The sequence below is a fragment of the Lutra lutra genome, chromosome 2 (genome assembly GCF_902655055.1).
Source record: "Lutra lutra chromosome 2, mLutLut1.2, whole genome shotgun sequence".
NCBI classification, from domain to species: Eukaryota; Metazoa; Chordata; class Mammalia; order Carnivora; family Mustelidae; genus Lutra; species Lutra lutra.
Genome location: NC_062279.1, coordinates 36,061,114 through 36,079,207, shown reverse-complemented (window position 1 = coordinate 36,079,207; position 18,094 = coordinate 36,061,114). Strand labels below are relative to the sequence as shown.

Here is an 18,094-nt window from a genome sequence, read left to right as displayed (position 1 = left end):
AAAATCAATATGATGGTTCATTGTACTGAAATAGCATAAATATTAAAAAAAAACTACTACTGTTTTCTGACTGGGCAAACCACCAGAAGTATGGAGCCTAAAAATGCTGCAAAGCAGAAGCAAACATTCAAGGAAAATCCTTAAAGCGAGACAAAGTAAATATAAAATGTTCTTTGGCTTAGAAGTTAAGAGTGTCCTTCAAGGGCATGTCGGGACCTTAATTATTTATCTTAGGACATTTGTGAGCCAGCCGGAGCTGCCAAGTTACAAGAATAAAACAGGCTTTTCACAAAAGAATACAAAGAAGTTTAAATGCAGGTAGAATCAAACCCCAGAGCCACCTTTTCCTCAAGCAGTCTCTGAGTCTTCCACCTTCCTACAGAGAAAGACCAGAACTGCGCTGCAATGATTCTGAACCTGCGGGTGAAAATCCAGGGCTCCCATGGGAGTGAGGATGGAAGAATATAAAAATAGGACCCCTGGCCAGATGTAGTATGTGCACTGAGCAGCAGGGAGTGCTCTTGTCTACCTTTTTCTGTGCTCCTGGGAGGGGTGGTATCAGACCAGGATTTGCTTTGGGTAGTCTCAGCTTTGAATTTTTCAACTTTCTTGCCTGGGCTCCTAAGTTTTTTTTATCTGCATTCAACTCTGTGATCCACATGGCTATTGATACTATAACCATTTTCTTGAGCATCTGGGATCCAAAAGTATGGGTGGCACTAGTGGCTCATGGCACTAGCGGCTCTTCCCCATGAATAGTCCCCAGGAGGAAGGGACCAATCCTACCTCTAGGATGGAACAGGGCATAAGAAATGCAAGAAGGGAAACAGAGGCTTGAGCAAGGTGAAATGAATGCGAGAAACACAATACCCACATTGCCTGCATCAAAGCATGCTGAAGGACAGTCATAGGTCCCAAGAGCTGAAAGGGGCCAATGATCATCTGATTCCAAATTCCACCTGATTCAGGAATCCTCTGCTTGAGAATCATGACCAATGGTCAGCCAATCTCTGCTTGCAATTTTCAGAGATATTTTTGGCAGGCGAAAAACTGCAGCACTCAGATCCCTTTCCAAGAAAGGACTTAGCAACCAGCTTCAAGGAACGTGGTTAGCTGATAACCTCCAGCTGTTAGTGCCTTCAGGATCTGCCTCAGCCTTTCAGTCTTCTCTGGGTCCCAGAGAATGGCTGAGCAAAGTGGTGGTATAAAGACCTGACCATTTCTGCCCAACATGGCACTCCTCTTAGTGGACAATGTTTGCTTTGGAGCTCCTCAGTGGCTTGGCAGAGACTTAGTCAGTCTGAAGGCTCTCCTGCCCAATCTTGCTTTCTCTCCTTAACAATTCTCAAGTGTTATACCTCAATAAACCTTAATACATGAAGCACGGTTTCATGTTTTTTTTGTTTGTTTGTTTTTTAAGTCATGAGCTGTTCCTCTTCTTCTTCTTCTTCTTCTTCTTCTTCTTCTTCTTCTTCTTCTTCTTCTTCTTCTTCTTCTTCTTCTTTTTTTAATTAAGTAAACTCTACCCCCAACATGGGGCTCGAACTCATGACCTCAAAACTAAGAGTTGCATGCTCTACTGACTGAGCCAGTCAGGTGCCCTGGACATAAGCTATTCTTTACGATACTGTAATGGCAGAAACATGACACTACGCATTTGTCAAGACCCATAGAATTTTACAGCAACAAAGTGAACTTTCATGTATAAAAGAAAAATCACTTAGGAGGTCAGGAGATCCCAGGATGGAATGCAGACTGACAAAACAATCCAATTGTATTACAAATATACAAAGCACCTTTACTTGAAGGTGTTGAGGGGGGAAAGGTGCCGACCTAAGTAACTTTGGAAACAAGTGGAGTCCATAAGACTAACAGCCATCAAACTACACAGAAGCACTGTATTCTGGCTGATAAAGTTGTTTCCCAGAAGAGCACACATTCATAATTCTAATAGCACTATACATGTATATTGCAATTGAACAATGAAGTAAATGGATGGCAGATGGTGGGAGCCAGGTTTCTCGGTTGAAGTGGGAAGTTACAGGTAAGCAAATGGAGGTCTAGAAAGAGCCATGTGGTAATAGATTAGAGTTAAAGATATCACTATAAATCCATGTTTTTTTCAATATAGATTCAGATGGTTACACATAGAAATATTTATAAATATGTGTATATATCCAAGTTAGTATACACACATGTATCTTGCTCTACCAGCCAAGAGGGTGTAAAAGCAACAATCCGTCAGTAGCAACAAACATACATAGTAGTAACAAACATACAAACATACATAGTAACAAACATACAAACATACAGAGCTTGATTTTCAATTCCTTTCTCCAATAAAAGGAACCAGGACTACCTGTACTTGGAGAAATGGGTGATTCTAGGACTGGGGCAAGAAATATACAAGATGAGCATCTTATAGTGCCAGAAAGTAAAGAAGTGCTCAAGAAAGAAACAAACACACCACCAAAACCCACACTGATAGAGGTATAACATAGGGACAAAGAAACCAGCTGGAAGAGTTCCCGGTGGCCAAAGCTGGAACAAACTGAGATATGAAATTAACAAATTAGTGTTGGATTATAACCTGAAGTATGAAATAATTATGCATACGTTTCCACAATATAAGTAAATGATTTAACAAATAAATAAATGAAGAGCAAATGTTCCCTAAAGAAAAATTTCTAATAACTTATGTAGGTACTCCAATCTCAATGAGGCAGTTCTCAACTTCCACTCCTTAGGCATGGGCAGCATGAAGTGACTTCCTTCCAAAGAGTGCCACATGGAAATAGGAAAAAAAGAGTCACTTTCCTTTTTTTTTTTTTTTAAAGATTTTATTTATTTATTTGACAGAGAGATATCACAAGTAGGCAGAGAGAAAGAAAGGGAAGCAGGCTCCCCGCTAAGGAGAGAGCCCGATGCGAGGCTCGATCCCAGAACCCTGGGATCATGACCCAAACCGAAGGCAGAGGCTTTAACCCACTGAGCCACCCAGGTGCCTCAAGAGTCACTTTCTAGTGGAAAAATCTGACAAAGACTGCTTCAGCCATGTGATCAAGGTAAACACCAGTGGTGGTAAATCACATTGACGGTATGTTTTTTTTGTTTAAGATTTTATTTATTTATTTGTCAGAGAGAGAGAGAGAACATGAATGCACGAGCAGGAGGAGCAGCAGGCAGAGGGAGAAGCAGGCTTCCCGCTGAGGAAGGAGCTGATGGTGGACTCAACCCCAGGGCTCTGGGATCATGACCTGAGCTGAAGGAAGACGCTTAACCAACTGAGCCACCCAGGTGTCCCAGACAGTATGTATCCTTGATTTGATGCAAGGAAACAGTACTTTATTTCGGTGGTCTTCTACCTAAGAATCCACAACCACAGTGTAATAATGAGAACAACATAAAGCAAATTCCACCTGAGGCATTTTATAAAATATGGGAATAACAGTCCTCAAAACTTTCTGGGTTGTCAAACACAAGGAAAGTCTGAGAAACTGTCAAACTGAAAGTAACCAAAGGAATTATAACTATTAAATGCAATATGGCACCGTGGATGGGTTCCTGGAACAGAAAATGGACATTAGGTAAAAACTAAAGAAATTAAATAAAGTATGGACTTTATTTAATAATAATGTATCAGTACTGGTTCATTAATTGTGACATATGTACCACATAAATATTAAATGTTAATTACAGGGGATTCTGTAAGTGGGTTATAGTAAAGCACTCCATACTATCTTCATAATTTTTCTGTAAATCTAAAACTGTTGCAAAATGAAAAGGTTGTTTTTAAAAACTCTCCCTTATGTTGTTAAAACTAACTTTCTTCTATTTAGCTAACATCTGCCTGCCAAGAACTTTACCACCTTGAGTGATGTTTGTTGATCCTCTTCCCAGATCCCTCCTACCCTAGGTCTATCTCCATGTGGCTGCCTTTGTTGTCTTTCAGGACTCAACTCAAACATCACCATCTCAGTGAGGGGACTTCTAACTACCCAGTCTGGAAAAGTTATCTCCCAATCCCCACCCCATCCTCTTACCTTGTCTTGCTTTCTTCTGAAATTATTTTTATTTTTACGTATGGTCTTATAACCATCCCCACCCACGAGGCCCAGAACCTCATTATTCTTGCCCACACAATCTTCTCAAGTACCTGGAAAACAGTCTGGAAATACAGTGACCACTCAAAAAGATCTACCAGTTAAATGAACAAATGAAAAAAAAAAAAAAAGAACAAATGGGTCTATTTCTTCGACGTGAAAGCTCTTTGAACATAGGGACTTGTGTTCCCTCCAAGTTTTCTTTACTTCAAGCTGGAAACCTCTAGATTCTTCACATTTCTCACTTAACATAGGCACCTGGTACCAGATGATGATACAGTAGTAATAAAATTATTTATTTATTTATATAGTGCTTTACTATACTGTGCACTGTGTTAGCACTTTAAAAATAGCTTCTCTTACTGGGTGTGGTGCAAAAATAATGAATACTGTTATGCTGAAAAAAAAAATAAAAAATAAAAAAATTAAAAATAGCTTCTCTTTTATTCACCCAAAATTTATGCTCCATAAATCAGGCATTGTTGGATGACTTCTGGAATGTCATTATTCCCCTTAAAAATGGTCCTAGATCTAGACTGTACGATGAAATGCATTCTGGACAAAGGAACTATTACCTTCTCTGATGTCTTTGTCTATCATCATGACGTATTTGGGGAACAGGTGTGCCTAAGCAGCAGTGAAGCCATGCTTTTACTGCTGTCCTCTAGCCAGTGGTCATCGCCAGTGGTTATCACATCATCTGTGATGAGATAAGGAGCTTGTAGTAGACTATAAACCAACCATATCACTAAGGACACTGTTCAGTTCAGCTGGTTTGTTTTTCACCGCAAGACCTTCTCAATGTAGGAAGCTGTGTGTTGGTTTCCATTCTGAGACCAGCTCTTCATCTTGTTGTGGACTGCCTCTCTGAGAAGCACTGATATCAGACACAATTCTCAGCATTGTTTTCTTATTCTGTGTTGTAATAGACTTGATATCTAGTTCATTCCTGCTGTCAACCAACTTCAAGCAAATGAAACTACTCAGGGCAGAAATCCTACAAAGAATAGTCAAAGATTGCCCAGAGGAGGGCAGTTGGTAAAAAGATGTGAGAAGAGAGGAGAGGGTGGCATAGCGGAGAGGCCCTAAGACTCAGTCCTATGACCTTTATTTTAGTCCTGGATCTATCATTCGCCAGCTGTGGGTAGGGAAATTCCCCTCTCCAGGTCTCATTTTCTTCATCTATGAAGGAAGGCAATGGAAGTAGGTAATTTCTTTCAGTTTTTGTGCTCTAGTTTTTAAATCCTTGAGTCAAGTGACTTCCACGTACTAAATGTTCCTAGGCTAAGCCTTTCCACAACTTTCGTGTCCCCATCACATCTGCCGCCATTTTGCTTCCCACAATGTTTTGCCTGGACGCCACACCCGGCTTCAGAACAGAAATGTCACAGTGATATCCAGCAGCCAGACCCAAAGATAAGGGATTTAGGGTATAAGGGTTGAAAGGTACCTTCAGCAGTATTTCTCTCCCAATGACTGACCAATGCTTTTATCAAAACATAGAGGTATCAATAAATGCATGCCATTAAAATTGTTCTGGAGTTTTCTGGTACTGCATGTAAAGGGCTTGGAAGTTACTACTCTGTCCTAATAGCAAGTAAAAAGCTGAAACAGACTGAAAAATCAACAACTCTTCTTGGATCTGTAGGAGAGGGAAGGACATCAGGCAAACCACTACACCCGAGACTGGAGACACAGACAGGTAAGTACAGAAAGTCATCGCTTACCAGAGCAGAGATTCATAAGCAGAACCACCATGGAAATCATCTGGATATCAACAAATTGATTCTGAAGTTTAAATGGAGAGGTGGAAGACCCAGAATGGCCAACATGATTTTGAAGGACGGGAACAAAGCTGTAGGACTGACACTACCCAACTTTAAGAATGACTATAAATCTGCAATATTCAAGACAGGGTAGTATTGGTGAAAGAATAGACAAATTAATGGAACAGAACAGAGAGCACATATATAGACCCACCTACAAATAGACCCATATACATACAGTCAAAGGAGCAAAGGCAAGACAAGGGAGCAAAGATAGATAGTCTTTTAACAAATGGTGCTGGAACAACTAGACCTTATACCTTTCCCAAAATTAACTCAAAACGGATCACAGACCTAAGCTAGGGGCACCTGGGTGTTTCAGTTGGTTAAGCATCTGACTTTAGCTCAGGTCATGATCCCAGGGTCCTGGAATGGAGCCCCTGGTCGGGCTCCTTGTCCAGTGGGGTGTCTGGTTGTCCCTCTGCCCCTCCACCTGCTTGTTTTCTCTCTCACTCTTACTCACTCTCTTTCTCTCTCTCAAATAAACATAAAATAAAATTTTTTAAACAAAATTGTTCTGAAGGGATCCATCAGCACCTCTGTCTCTCTCTGTAGTAAGCTGAACAATGATCCCAAAGATATCAGGTCCCAACCCTGGAACCTGTAACTGACCTTAATTAGAAAAATGTTATTTTTATTGGCAAAGGTAATTAAGGATTTTTAAACGGATAGATTATCTTGGGTTATCTGGGTGGGCCCTAAATGCAATCACAGGAGTCCTTATCAAAGGGAGGAAGATTTCACACACAGAAGACGAACAGGCAATGAGACCATGGAGGCCAATACTGAAGTGATGTGGCCACGATCTAGGAACAGTGGAAGCCACCACAAGCTGAAGAGGGCGAGGTGCAGATTCTCTCCTACAGCCTTTGGAGGACCGTGGTAGCCCTATTGACACCTCAATTTCTGCCCAGTGACACTAATTCTGGACTTCTGGTCTCCAGACCGGTGAAAGAATACATTTCTGCTGTTTGAAGCCCCTAAATGTGAGGTCATTTGCTGTAGCAGCTACAGGAAACTTACATACCATCTTCCTAAATTTCACCTTCCTTTCAGATAGATTTTTCTTTCCATAACAAACAAAGCCACCCATCTGTATCACTCGGGACCCTCCCCAGGTTGAGAGTTTAATGAAGGGACTGTATACGAAGGACTGAGTAGACACTGAGAGACGTCAAGAGAGGGTCCTCTCACAGCGTTGACCGTGGGGGAGACTCCGGCACCACCCCAGACCTCAATGGTTAGGGGGACAGAGCTGTGAGGGGAAAGAGGGCCGTCTGACAGGAGCCGTGGCCTGCAGTCAGGGGACACAGTCGGCTCACAGCAGAGGAGCATGGGGAATAAGCTCCTCATACCACTCTCTTCCCTTGCTCTGATCTCCTGCCAGTGGCCTCTGGTCCTAAACACAAGGAAGCCATTTACGTCAGCCTCCTGGACACAGAGAAGAGTGGAGAAGAGTGGAGAGTGGATTTATAAGAGCAAATGGAACTATCTGGCGCCCACATAATATCAATTCCTTCTCAAGACTGTCCACATAACAGATTGGCTTTGTGAGACAGAGGGCCCCCGGCATCCTAGCTCTGTGGCTGTGGGCAAGTCCGTACTTCACGAGGCTTCAGTCTCCTCATCTGTAAAATGAAGGATTCAGACTAGGAAGTCTTTAAGATTCCTTTCAGCTCTGATGCTCGGGATTATAGAAGCTGACTAGATGCCTTACCAGGCTGAGGCTGACATGTGTCTAGAGTCCTGACAGCTGTTTACTTACTAAAATAGAAGCAGGCCTCTCTTTTCCATGACACATCTCTGCATCTGTGCAAGGGTGAGCAGTACATGCTGGTCACGGGCTGCTTCAAGGGAAGGAGCAGGCTGTGCTCTCTTAAAATGTGGACATGTCACAGGCACGCTGGAAAAGGGACCGTGAGTGGGCCCTGGACAGCCAATGGCATCATGGGAGGAGGCAGGCAGAAAGGCAAACCACTCACCCAATGGCCGGGACATGGTCAGTGGGCGTGTCTGCTCATTCCTCAAGAAAACTCCAGGGGCCCTCAGCAGCTGGCAGCAGCTGGTACGGCCCTCGGGCTGGCCCAGCCACTCCACTGGCAGGCCCAGCAGAGGGGTGGCTGCCAGCAACCACACAGATGGTAATAATTAGCCAGAGAGTCAAACTATGGAAAGTTCCAAGGGTCCAGGAGAGCCCCACACTGAACAAAGAACATACACCAAGCCTTCCCCTGCCGCCTTGAGACATTTTGTTCTGTAATATGCCTGCCTTTTCAACTACTCCTGTCTGCTTCTGTCTCTTTGCAACCTCTTTTTCAAAATGGAGGGAAGAGAATATCTTCATGGCCCTCCAGGCCTGAAAGTGCAGGAGTAAACTACCCGCCCCTCCCCTCATCCCCCTATACCCTGGGTGGCCTGGGATAAACAACAGATTTCCTCCCTGCCCCCACCCCCACCCGTCATCATTAATTTGGACACTCCATAACCCTACATGAGCACTGGTTTACAAGTGTGTCATTTGGGAGTGGGGGTGGGGGTCTAACAAGGACCTCTATCCCTAAATCCTTAAAAACCCTCCCCAAACTGCTGATTCCTAAATTCCGTTGTCATCTTGTTCCCAGCAAAACTGTTTGGATCTCGTTGTATGCACACCCACACTTAAGAAATGTGTGATTTAAGGTTGCTCAGTGAGTTAAGGGCCCCAAGGTCCTACTGGAAACAAGGCAAGAAGAGGAGTGAGCCTGTGAGAAACTGAGAAGGTGGGTGGAAGCGAGGCCACCAGGAAGGACAAAAGGACACAGAGAGAGGGCCCTGGGCACTGAAGGATGGTATCACCCACTTCACACCACCCGGTAGAGCTGTCCCAGTTGAGTCGGTGCTAAAAATGTCTTCTGAGAATTCACTTAAACAGCTTCTTTATCAAGAACACAAGAGATAAGAAACAGCACAGAGGATCGTAGGGGAAGGGAGGGAAAAGTGAATGGGAAGTCATCAGAGAAGGAGACAAACCATGAGAGACTCTCAACTCTAGGAAGTAAACTGAAGGCTGCTGGAGGGAAAGTGGGTGGGGGCATGGGGTAATTGAGTGATGGGCATAAAGGAGGCCACGTGATATGATGGGCACTGGGTGTTTTATGCAACTGATGAATTACTGAACACTATATCTGAAACTAATGATGGACTATATGTTGGCTAACAGAATTAAAAAAAAAAAAAGCACACAAGAGAAGCTTGCACTGTGGCCCTCAGACCCTCAGAAGCCTTTCCAGTGATGGGGTAGATTACAACCATGGAATGTAATTAGGGGATGCCGGCTGGGGGGGGGGTCTTCCTCTTCCAAAATGCTTCCCCTATTCATTGCCACTGCAAAATCTATGTCTCCCACTAGAGCCAAACCTGCATTTCAGTTCATTTATTCGTCGCTTTCCGGTGGTTTGCTAAAAGTCATGCACTGCCCAAAGGGAATTCTGATGGACAAAAACTAGGATTTATTTTATTTATTTTTTATTTTCTTTTTTAAAAGATTTTATTTATTTATTTGACAGACAGAGATCACAAGCAGGCAGAGAGGCAGGCAGAGAGAGAGGGGGAAAGCAGGCTCCTTGCTGAGCAGAGAGCCCCATGTGGGGCTCGATGCCAGGACCCTGAGATCATGACCTGAGCCGAAGGCAGAGGCTTTAACCCACTGAGCCACCCAGGCGCCCCATATTTTATTTTATTTTTAAGATTTTATTTATTTATTTGTCAGAGAAGAGAGCACAAGCAGAGGGAGTGGTAGGCAGAGGGAGAAGCAGACTCCATGCTGAGCAAGGAACCCACTGCGGACTCAATCCCAGGACCCTGAGATCATAAGGTGAGGGGAGGGCAGACGCTTAACCGACTAAGCCAGCCAGGCGTCCCAGAACTAAGATTAATTTTAGACACAGGGTACTGAGGGTATGAGGTGCAGAGCAGGGCTCAGTGGGAGGCCGCAGCTGGGACTTTCTCTTTCTTGACAGAAAGTGACAGAGATCCTTGCAGAAGAGGAGGGTGGAATCCCTAGACACAGGGCCTCTGGGAGAACATGGAGAGGGGTTAAGACGGCAACCCACTCCGGGTTTCCCCACACCGGGCCCTCCCTGATGGAATGCTTGCTTAGATCCAGGTCCACCACAGCGCTCCCCCACTCCGCCTCCCAATATCAGTGCCCTTTGTATCTTCTGCCCGCTCTTCTCCAAAACGCCTGAGTGCTGCTCTCAGACCTCATGCCGTGGGGCTTCTGCTCCCTCCATCCTCTTGCAAACATGGCACGTTTCAAACAGACAGAAATGGACTAAGGGAGATCTTCTAGAACCAAACTGTAAACTTAAAGCACTCACAGGCCAACCAGCCTCGAGTTAGTGCCAACCTTAGTGCTTACCAGCCGTGTGTGTTTGTGTATATTTTTCCTCCTCTAGACCTTGTGTTCCTCATTTGTAAACGGGAGATAATAAGCGTCCTCACTCCATATGCAGTTTTGAGGATTAAACAAATGAGAAAATGCAGATGAAGCACTTAGCAATAAGGCCTGGCTCCTAGTAAGTGCTCAGTAAATGTCAATTATTAATTTATTTCTTGCCTGCTTTTACTTCCAGTAAAGGCTGGCAAACTGATGTGCACAACTTTCAAAATCATTGCAAATTTAATATAGGCTTAAGCTAGGCTCACAGATTTGTTCTTTGAAAAAGCCACAGGGACGCCTGGGTGGCTCAGTTGGTTGGACGACTGCCTTCGGCTCAGGTCATGATCCTGGAATCCCGGGATCGAGTCCCACATCAGGCTCCCAGCTCCATGGGGAGTCTGCTTCTCCCTCTGACCTTCTCCTCGCTCATGCTCTCTCTCACTGTCTCTCTCTCAAATAAATAAATAAAATCTTTAAAAAAAATTTAAAAAAAAAAAAAAGAAAAAGCCACAAAATTCTTTTGTAATTCATGATCTCCCTACTGGTTTTTTTAATCGGCTATATTTAGCTCTTAAATTTTGTATCTCAGCTTGAAATCCTAAAGTCATCCTTCCAAAAATACAAGTGGTTTGGCCAATGGCATTTACTTACTGAAAAAACAAGCAAATTTGTTTTTGAAATAACAACAGGTCAGAGGTGGGACTAATTTCCATAACTTCAAAGACAAATAGATTATACCTCATTTAATCAAAGGGTCCAATTTGACAAGGGGACCCTGAAGACTAGTTGTTTCAGTTCTACCTCTTTAATCTCTGGGAGAACATCTCAGCTCTTTCTCAGATGTCCGAAGCTGTCTCTCAGGGACCCCGGTCCTTTCTCGTTGGGGTCCAGGAACAACCCTCTCCCCCGAGCTCACAGCTGAAATTGTTAGTGTCCCTTTTATAGTCTCCAACAGCAGTTACTTATTTCCAGACGGCTGCCCAACTACCTAAGGTTAACCCAACAACCTCTTTTACACGTAATAACATAATTCACTGAGTGTTCACTATGTGCCAGACACAGCTCTAAATGCTTTCTGTGAACTAAATCATTTTATCGTAATAATATCTCTGTGAGATAGATACTGTCATTATCGTCCCTCTACATGGGATAGCATTACTTGGGTAAGTTGCCTATGATGACCTAGCTAATACGTGGTAGAACCGGGATTTGAACCCAAGGAGTCTGGCTACAGAGCTGCTCTTTCCCAATAAACCATAGCGCCTCTGAGAGAAGAAGTGAAATTTATTGGCGATATCTCTTGAACAAAACTAACTCCACTCTTTCACAGAAGTACCCTTCCTTCCATGGAACATTCTGTCCTGACCCTGTCATTCTGTTCACTCCAGCCTTTTCTCTGGGGCATCCTTTGCCAAAACTATGAACAAAACATACTCACCACAAATATCCCTCTTACCTCTGTCAAACAGGGCTGCAAAAATATTTGAGGCAGTGTGGTTCAGATTCAGGATGGGGCTCCAATCCCACTGTCAGTAGTAACTGGCCGGGTGCCCTTGAACAAGCCAGTTCCTGTCTCTACCTTTAGGTGCCCTATTAGCAGAGTGGGGGGTGTGCCCAACTGCCTTATAGGGCCTTTGTGGGGTATTACACGAGTTAATCCATGTGACGTGCTTGGCACAGTGCCTGGCTCAATCAGTAAAATGTTGTCATTAAGGAAGACCCGTACGGCTATTACAATTATTGATCATGCAGTCCGTAACTGTGAGCAGAGTCGAGAAGGGCACATTCAGAAAAGACTCAGAGAGCAGCCAGGTTGCAACACAAGCTCTCCCGGGGTGGGGGGGTCTCTGCCCCTTGAGGTCCCTGCACGTGAGGAGGGGTGGCCCGAGATGGAAGGGTTCATCTCCACACCTGGCTGGTGCCCCGGCTCCACTGGGTGCCCCCGGGGCAGGAGATGATTGTGAAGTAGGGGGGAGTGGGAGGGCCAAGTGAGTGCTTAAGCTGGGAAGGTAGAAATCCCGCTGTGAACAAGGCCATTCCAGAAGCAGTCACTTTCACCCTAGACACGTTACTCATTCCAGCTTAGTAGTTTTGAAAACGGTTTTCAAAACTTTCTTTCAACTGGGCACCCCAGCATATGTCAGTAAAGGCCTAGCTGCTTTGCTGGACGTGGGAAGAGGAGGCTCCTGGAGCACTCACACGCTCCTGGTTGAACTCCTCCTCCAAAAGGACCGTGGGTCACTTCTAACAGTAATGATGTCCTCAGACCATGGTTTGAGAAGCATTTTTAAGAGAAACGAATACATCTACTGCATGAACCTTCCCCTTAGGGAGCTTGGAGTCCAGTGAGCTGGCAGCTACAGTCCTGGACAGGCTGGCATGTAAACTCCAACATCCCTCGTGGAAGGTGCAAATCCTAGCACAGCACTCTTGTTGGCTCCTACAGAACCTTGAGGCTTTCCAGTTGCTTAAGATCTTTCTACGTTGATACCACACACTAGAGAGGTGGAGAAGAGCTTGTTTGCGTTGTTCAATTGCTTCAGTAAAATAATCTAAAACAAACTTACCTCTCACAACACTTCTGTGAGGTGGGGTTATTACTATCCCGTTTTACAGATGAGGAGGCTGAGGACATTTAACTTGTCCAGAGCCACCCCACCAGGCAGTGCTGGAACCAAGATTCAAACCCGCTCTGGTTTCAGAGCACGACAGGGGGACTTGAGACCGAGGCTACCTCAGGGCCGGTCCCATCTCTGCCATGGACTGGTTGTTTCTCCAACATCAACACCCTCATCTATAAATAACCATGATGACAATGACGCCTACCGCCCTTAGAATGATACCACGGCACACAGCCAGTGCCCAGCAGGAGTGCGTTGCTGTCTTGGGATCACCCACTAGTAAGTTATGACTAGTTTGTTCAATGCCCCTCTCACTGATCTGGCCTGTGAAGACAACAGTGCAAGGCGATAGCGTGCGGCTATGGATCTCTACGTGCGGTACAGGTAAGTAAAAGGAGTAGGAGTTCAAGCTAAGGGCGTTTGAAATGCCTCATTTATGACTGCTTCATAAATTTTTGAGTACTCCTTGTGTGGAGCCATGCTGAGTTCCCGGTGTCAGTCCAATGTCAGCACGTGCGGTGCCAAGGCCAACTTGCCAGCCACTGACTGCCAGCAGCACATCCCTAACAAATCAAGCGCCCCATGCAGCCTCCTGACCAGACGGGTTTCCTCTGCTGCTGTCATTTGGGTCTCCGACTGCACCTGGGCTCTGCCCAGAATCGCACAGCACTGGTGCTCCAGGGCCACCCGGGCATGTGCCACATCTGGAGGGGCAACTCCAGAGTGTGCCCCTGGTGGTGGTGGGGAGGGAGGAGGAGAGAGCCCCTGGAGCCAGCAGGACACTTGGTCCGGTCCTGGCACTTCCCGCACTTCTCCGTCAATCTCCCCAGAGCTGAATGTCCCTTGACATTCCAGGGACTCAAAAAGAAAAACAAAACAAAACAAAAAAAACACTCCAGAATTGAGGGAACTGTCAGAATTCTGCCACAACACTTTCCATACCAGAACTCAAACAAAACGTGGGCTTCCAGGAGCCCAAGAGTTCAAAGTTCAATTTGGAAACAGAGGGAAAAGAAATGTCTGACCTTATGCCTGAGCGTCCACCCACCCACCGCACACACCCATGGGCAAGAGAACGCCCTCAGCCCAAGGCTTAAAGGACAAGTGCCTCCTTTTGCTCAGTAAATGTCAAACGATCGCCAGAATGTCCAGTCCCCCGTGCCTACCTCTCCGGGAGGGGTCCCCAGGGTCGTTTCTCGAGGCCGTTTGCACCACCTGCTACCACGGAGCCATCATCCCTCCTTGGGAAGCCGTCGCTGCTCAGGGAGGGGTTCCGCGGAAGGAAGGGGAGGGCAGGCACTGAGATCACCGTGGGAAGGGGATGGTCTTCGAACCAAGCACTTGGTCAGAGGGAAAAGGATGTTTTGTAATTTTTGGCTTGAATTTCCAGAGGCAGAACAGGAAATGTCCACTGGGGCTGGGAGCTCCAGGGAGAAATGTGCCGCGATCTCCCTTCAGAGGAGGACTTCCCAGGTCGCCCCGCCTGGAATTTAAAGCTCCGTCTGAATTCTGGTACCCCTTTCCCCCTTACTCTTTCCCTTAGCACATTTTTTTTTCTTAATGGAACGTCAGCTGCGTTCCTGACATGCTGGAAAAATTTTCCTCTGCCTAAACTTGGCTCAGGAACACTCTCTCCTTGTGAGAGAATTTCTCCTGTTACAAAGTTCAGTTTAAAAAGAAAAAAAGAAGAAGAAGAAGGCTATTTGTTTTGCCAACTTTTGTACTAGGGACATTTTTGATGGATTGTTTTTTTCATCTGAACCTCTGGGTTTCAAGAAATATACACACCCATATTCCTCTTACTGTTTTCCCCTCCCTTGGAATGGAAAAACAACAATAATAACTGGTAAAAGATTATAGTGAAAATGTCCTTAAACTGTGGGTCTAGGTCAGCCTCGTCTGTGCTCACATCTCTGCCCACAGCTCAGGGTGCGAGGAGTATGGTAAGAGGGTGAATGCTGGTCTCCAAGACCCGCTTTTAGTTCTAGGTCTTTCTATGATGGGGACACAGGAACTAGCTACCTTTCCCAAACAGGGTCCAGTTCCAAGTACACACAACGTCCTCAACCCCTCAGGGATGAGGCTGCAACATTGCTGGCTGTGATTCTTGGAGGCGGTGGGCGGGGGGTGCGTGGGCTGAGAAGCCGTCGTAAGATTTAGCTGTTGGTAATTGCCCGGAGGGTGGCATGTCTGTGCATTGTCAAATGCCACCACAAATTGGGAACTTTTAGGGTACTTGTTGACCCTTGCAATAAAACTCAGTAGTTCTCACAGTGCTAATTGGGGATTAGTTCACAAACAGGAAATGAGGACATCCCCTCTGCTCTTGCTTATTAAAAGAAGGTGAGTAATAAATTAATAGTGTAAGCGAGATAAGAACAATTTTTTTTTGCCAGTTTGTGAGGTTAGAAAATTTCAGAGGTTTTAGAAGTCTCCTTCATTTACAAAGATTATACTGCATACATAATAGGCCGAGGCTAGCAATTTTTAGATTTTCGATTTAATGTATTGAGAACATATTTTTATCTAGGCTGTAAAGCAAGACTAACGTAGGCCAGTTGCTAGCTTGAGTTTTGCACCTAACCTTGAAAGTAATTGAAATGCATTCGTGTTCTGAAATTTAGAGATTCTGTCCTTTCAATATTGGTTTAGTGCGGAGATAATCCCAATCAACAAAATTTAACCCATCGTTATTTAACTAGATGCCCAATTTTTTCTAACATACCTTAACATAATAGTATATGTAATATACTATGTTCCTTAACTTGGTTTTTGCCTCCAAATAATCTCAAAAATCACATTCTGAAAAGACATAGACAAATTGAGCCTATTTGATATCTAAACAATAGACAAACTACGTCCTAAAAAGATTGATCATGCCCCCAAAATGAGGGCAAAAGTCTAATTCCCCAGATATGGAGTGTACTGCTTCATGGGCACCACTTGCCACAAGGACAGGGGAATGTTGCCAAGCAGAACTGGTGGGATGGTATCTTTAAAAAATACTTTATTTATTTGAAAGAGAGAGAGAGAGACAGAGAGAGCAGGGCACAGGGGCAGAGGGAGGGAGAAACTCAAACTGACTCCACACTGAGCCTGCACCCACACCTGAGGCTCAATCTCATGACCCTGAGATCAGACCCAAGCCTAAACGAAGAGTCAGATATGTAACCAACGGTGTCCCCAAAGCGACCCCAGTGGGGTGGCATTTCTAATTCTTAATCCTGAGATGAAGAGTCACTAGATTAGTCAGTCATCTCTTTCCACTCGCTAAACTAACTGATTTGATATGAATGTAGGCAGAGGCATAACAGTTTTAGGGGCAGCAAAAGACAGAGCTGAAGGTGAAATGAAAACCCAGCCTTTTCAAGGTTAAAAGGTTTCAAACTTGACAAGATTTCACAAAAGGCCAGAGTCTGGATTGGTTTGTAGGTGAGGGACCATACTGAGTTTAACCGGCTCCATAGCATTGGTCGGTCAAGTGCCTAGTGTGTGTGCCACTCTACTGGAGGCCTCCTCAGACGGAAAATGATTTTAACACAACAACTCCATAAGGTAGTGTTGCTCTCATTTTACAAAAGGGATCCTTGGGTCCTGAGATGTTTTTTTGCAACTATACTTGGCAGTGTCAAGATTGCTCATGATTTTTTTAAAAAAGATTGTTCACGATTTAAGTTTTTTGAAGATTCACTTTATTCATGCTGCTTGTCTAGTCCCGCAACTCCCTACCATGTTCCATGTTAGAACTGCAAATAACATTCACTTCTTCGTTCCAGTCAATGAATGTTTAATGAAAATCTATGTACGTAGGACTGGGCCAGGAAATGAAGACCTCAAACTCTGCCCTGGAGATGTTTGTAATCTGGTAGGGGGCAGAAAGGAACATCTCTGTATCATTGGACACATCAGTTCTACTCCTAGGTACATATCCAAGAGAACTGAACATGTATGTCCACACAAAGTCCTATACACGAATATTTCTAGTAGCCCTATGCATCTCAGCTGCTGATGGAAACAAGCCAAACGGTCATTAACTGATGAGTGGGTAAACAACACTGATATGGCCATAACAATACAATATCGGTCGTGAGAAGAAATAAGTGCTGACACATGCTACTACATGGGTGAACTTTGAATGTGCTATGCTAAGGGAAAACAACAGGACGCAAAACACCATCTATTATATGATTTTATTTATGTGAAATATCCAGATGAGCAAATCTTCAGAGACAGAGAGGAAGTGGTTGCTGGGGCTGGGGTCGTGGTGGAGTTGGGGTTGATAGTTAAAACCACAGGGTTTCTTTGGAGAAAAGGTTCTAAAACTGATGGTGGCAAGAGGTCCACAACTTTGTGAATATACTAAAAACCATGAATCGTACATTCTAAACAGGTGAGTTTACGGTACGTGAATGATACCTAAAGAAAGCTATTGCAAAAAACAATACACGTGCCTAAAAAAAAAAAAAAGGAACTACATCTGTTTAGTGGGTAGTCGACCCCAATTTGCAAAGTGCCATCCGTATTCCACATCCAGTTTCTTATTTCCTTGGCTAACTCACTTCGAGGTTTAGGAGACTCAAGGCAAGAATCAAATCTTACCGGAGCCAATTATTCTGCCTATTGTGATTCTTTGACGATGTGCTTTCGTAGGGACTGATATCCCCAAGCTCTTTCCATTCTGTCCTCTACCAAAACTTATATTCAGGCAAGGGTTTTAAAAGTGTAATTACCCTGAGATTTAGGAACTAATTACTGTAGGATTACTGTGTGTGCATTGAACTAATAAGCGAATGTTTGGTTGTCTTGGGCTATTGAAATAAATTCATTATGATTTTTCATCTCTCAAATACCCCTACTTATTCTGAGTATCCTGAAAGGTGCAGGAATTGAAATTACGGCAGAAGAAGCAAGCAAGCAAACAAATGTAGTTGGCAGCTCCAGGTGCTGTAATGGGAAATGCAGGTGCGATACGGACCCAAGGGGGTCAATGAGTGAGTGGTGTGGGGAATGGCTGGAGCGGCAGGTGTGGTAACAAGGTACTTTCTCTCCAGGATTCCTGGCAAGTGGGTGAAAGAGGGCTCATTAGTTTTGTAGTTGTCGTTTTGTTTTACCTTTAGAATTTTT

At 44.5% G+C, this 18,094-nt stretch overlaps 1 protein-coding gene across 2 annotated transcripts in view; it reads right to left on the bottom strand.

Annotated features, from left to right (window-relative positions):
- TACC1 (transforming acidic coiled-coil containing protein 1) overlaps window positions 1–14,376 on the bottom strand; it is a 118,139-nt gene extending 103,763 nt beyond the window's left edge. The window contains exon 1 of one of the 2 annotated variants that reach the window (XM_047717129.1): window positions 14,137–14,376. The gene's annotated coding sequence lies outside the window, so the exon portion shown is untranslated. The remainder of the gene's footprint in view (window positions 1–14,136) is intronic. The other variant, XM_047717134.1, reaches the window with a different exon arrangement.
- Window positions 14,377–18,094: the final 3,718 nt, after the last annotated feature.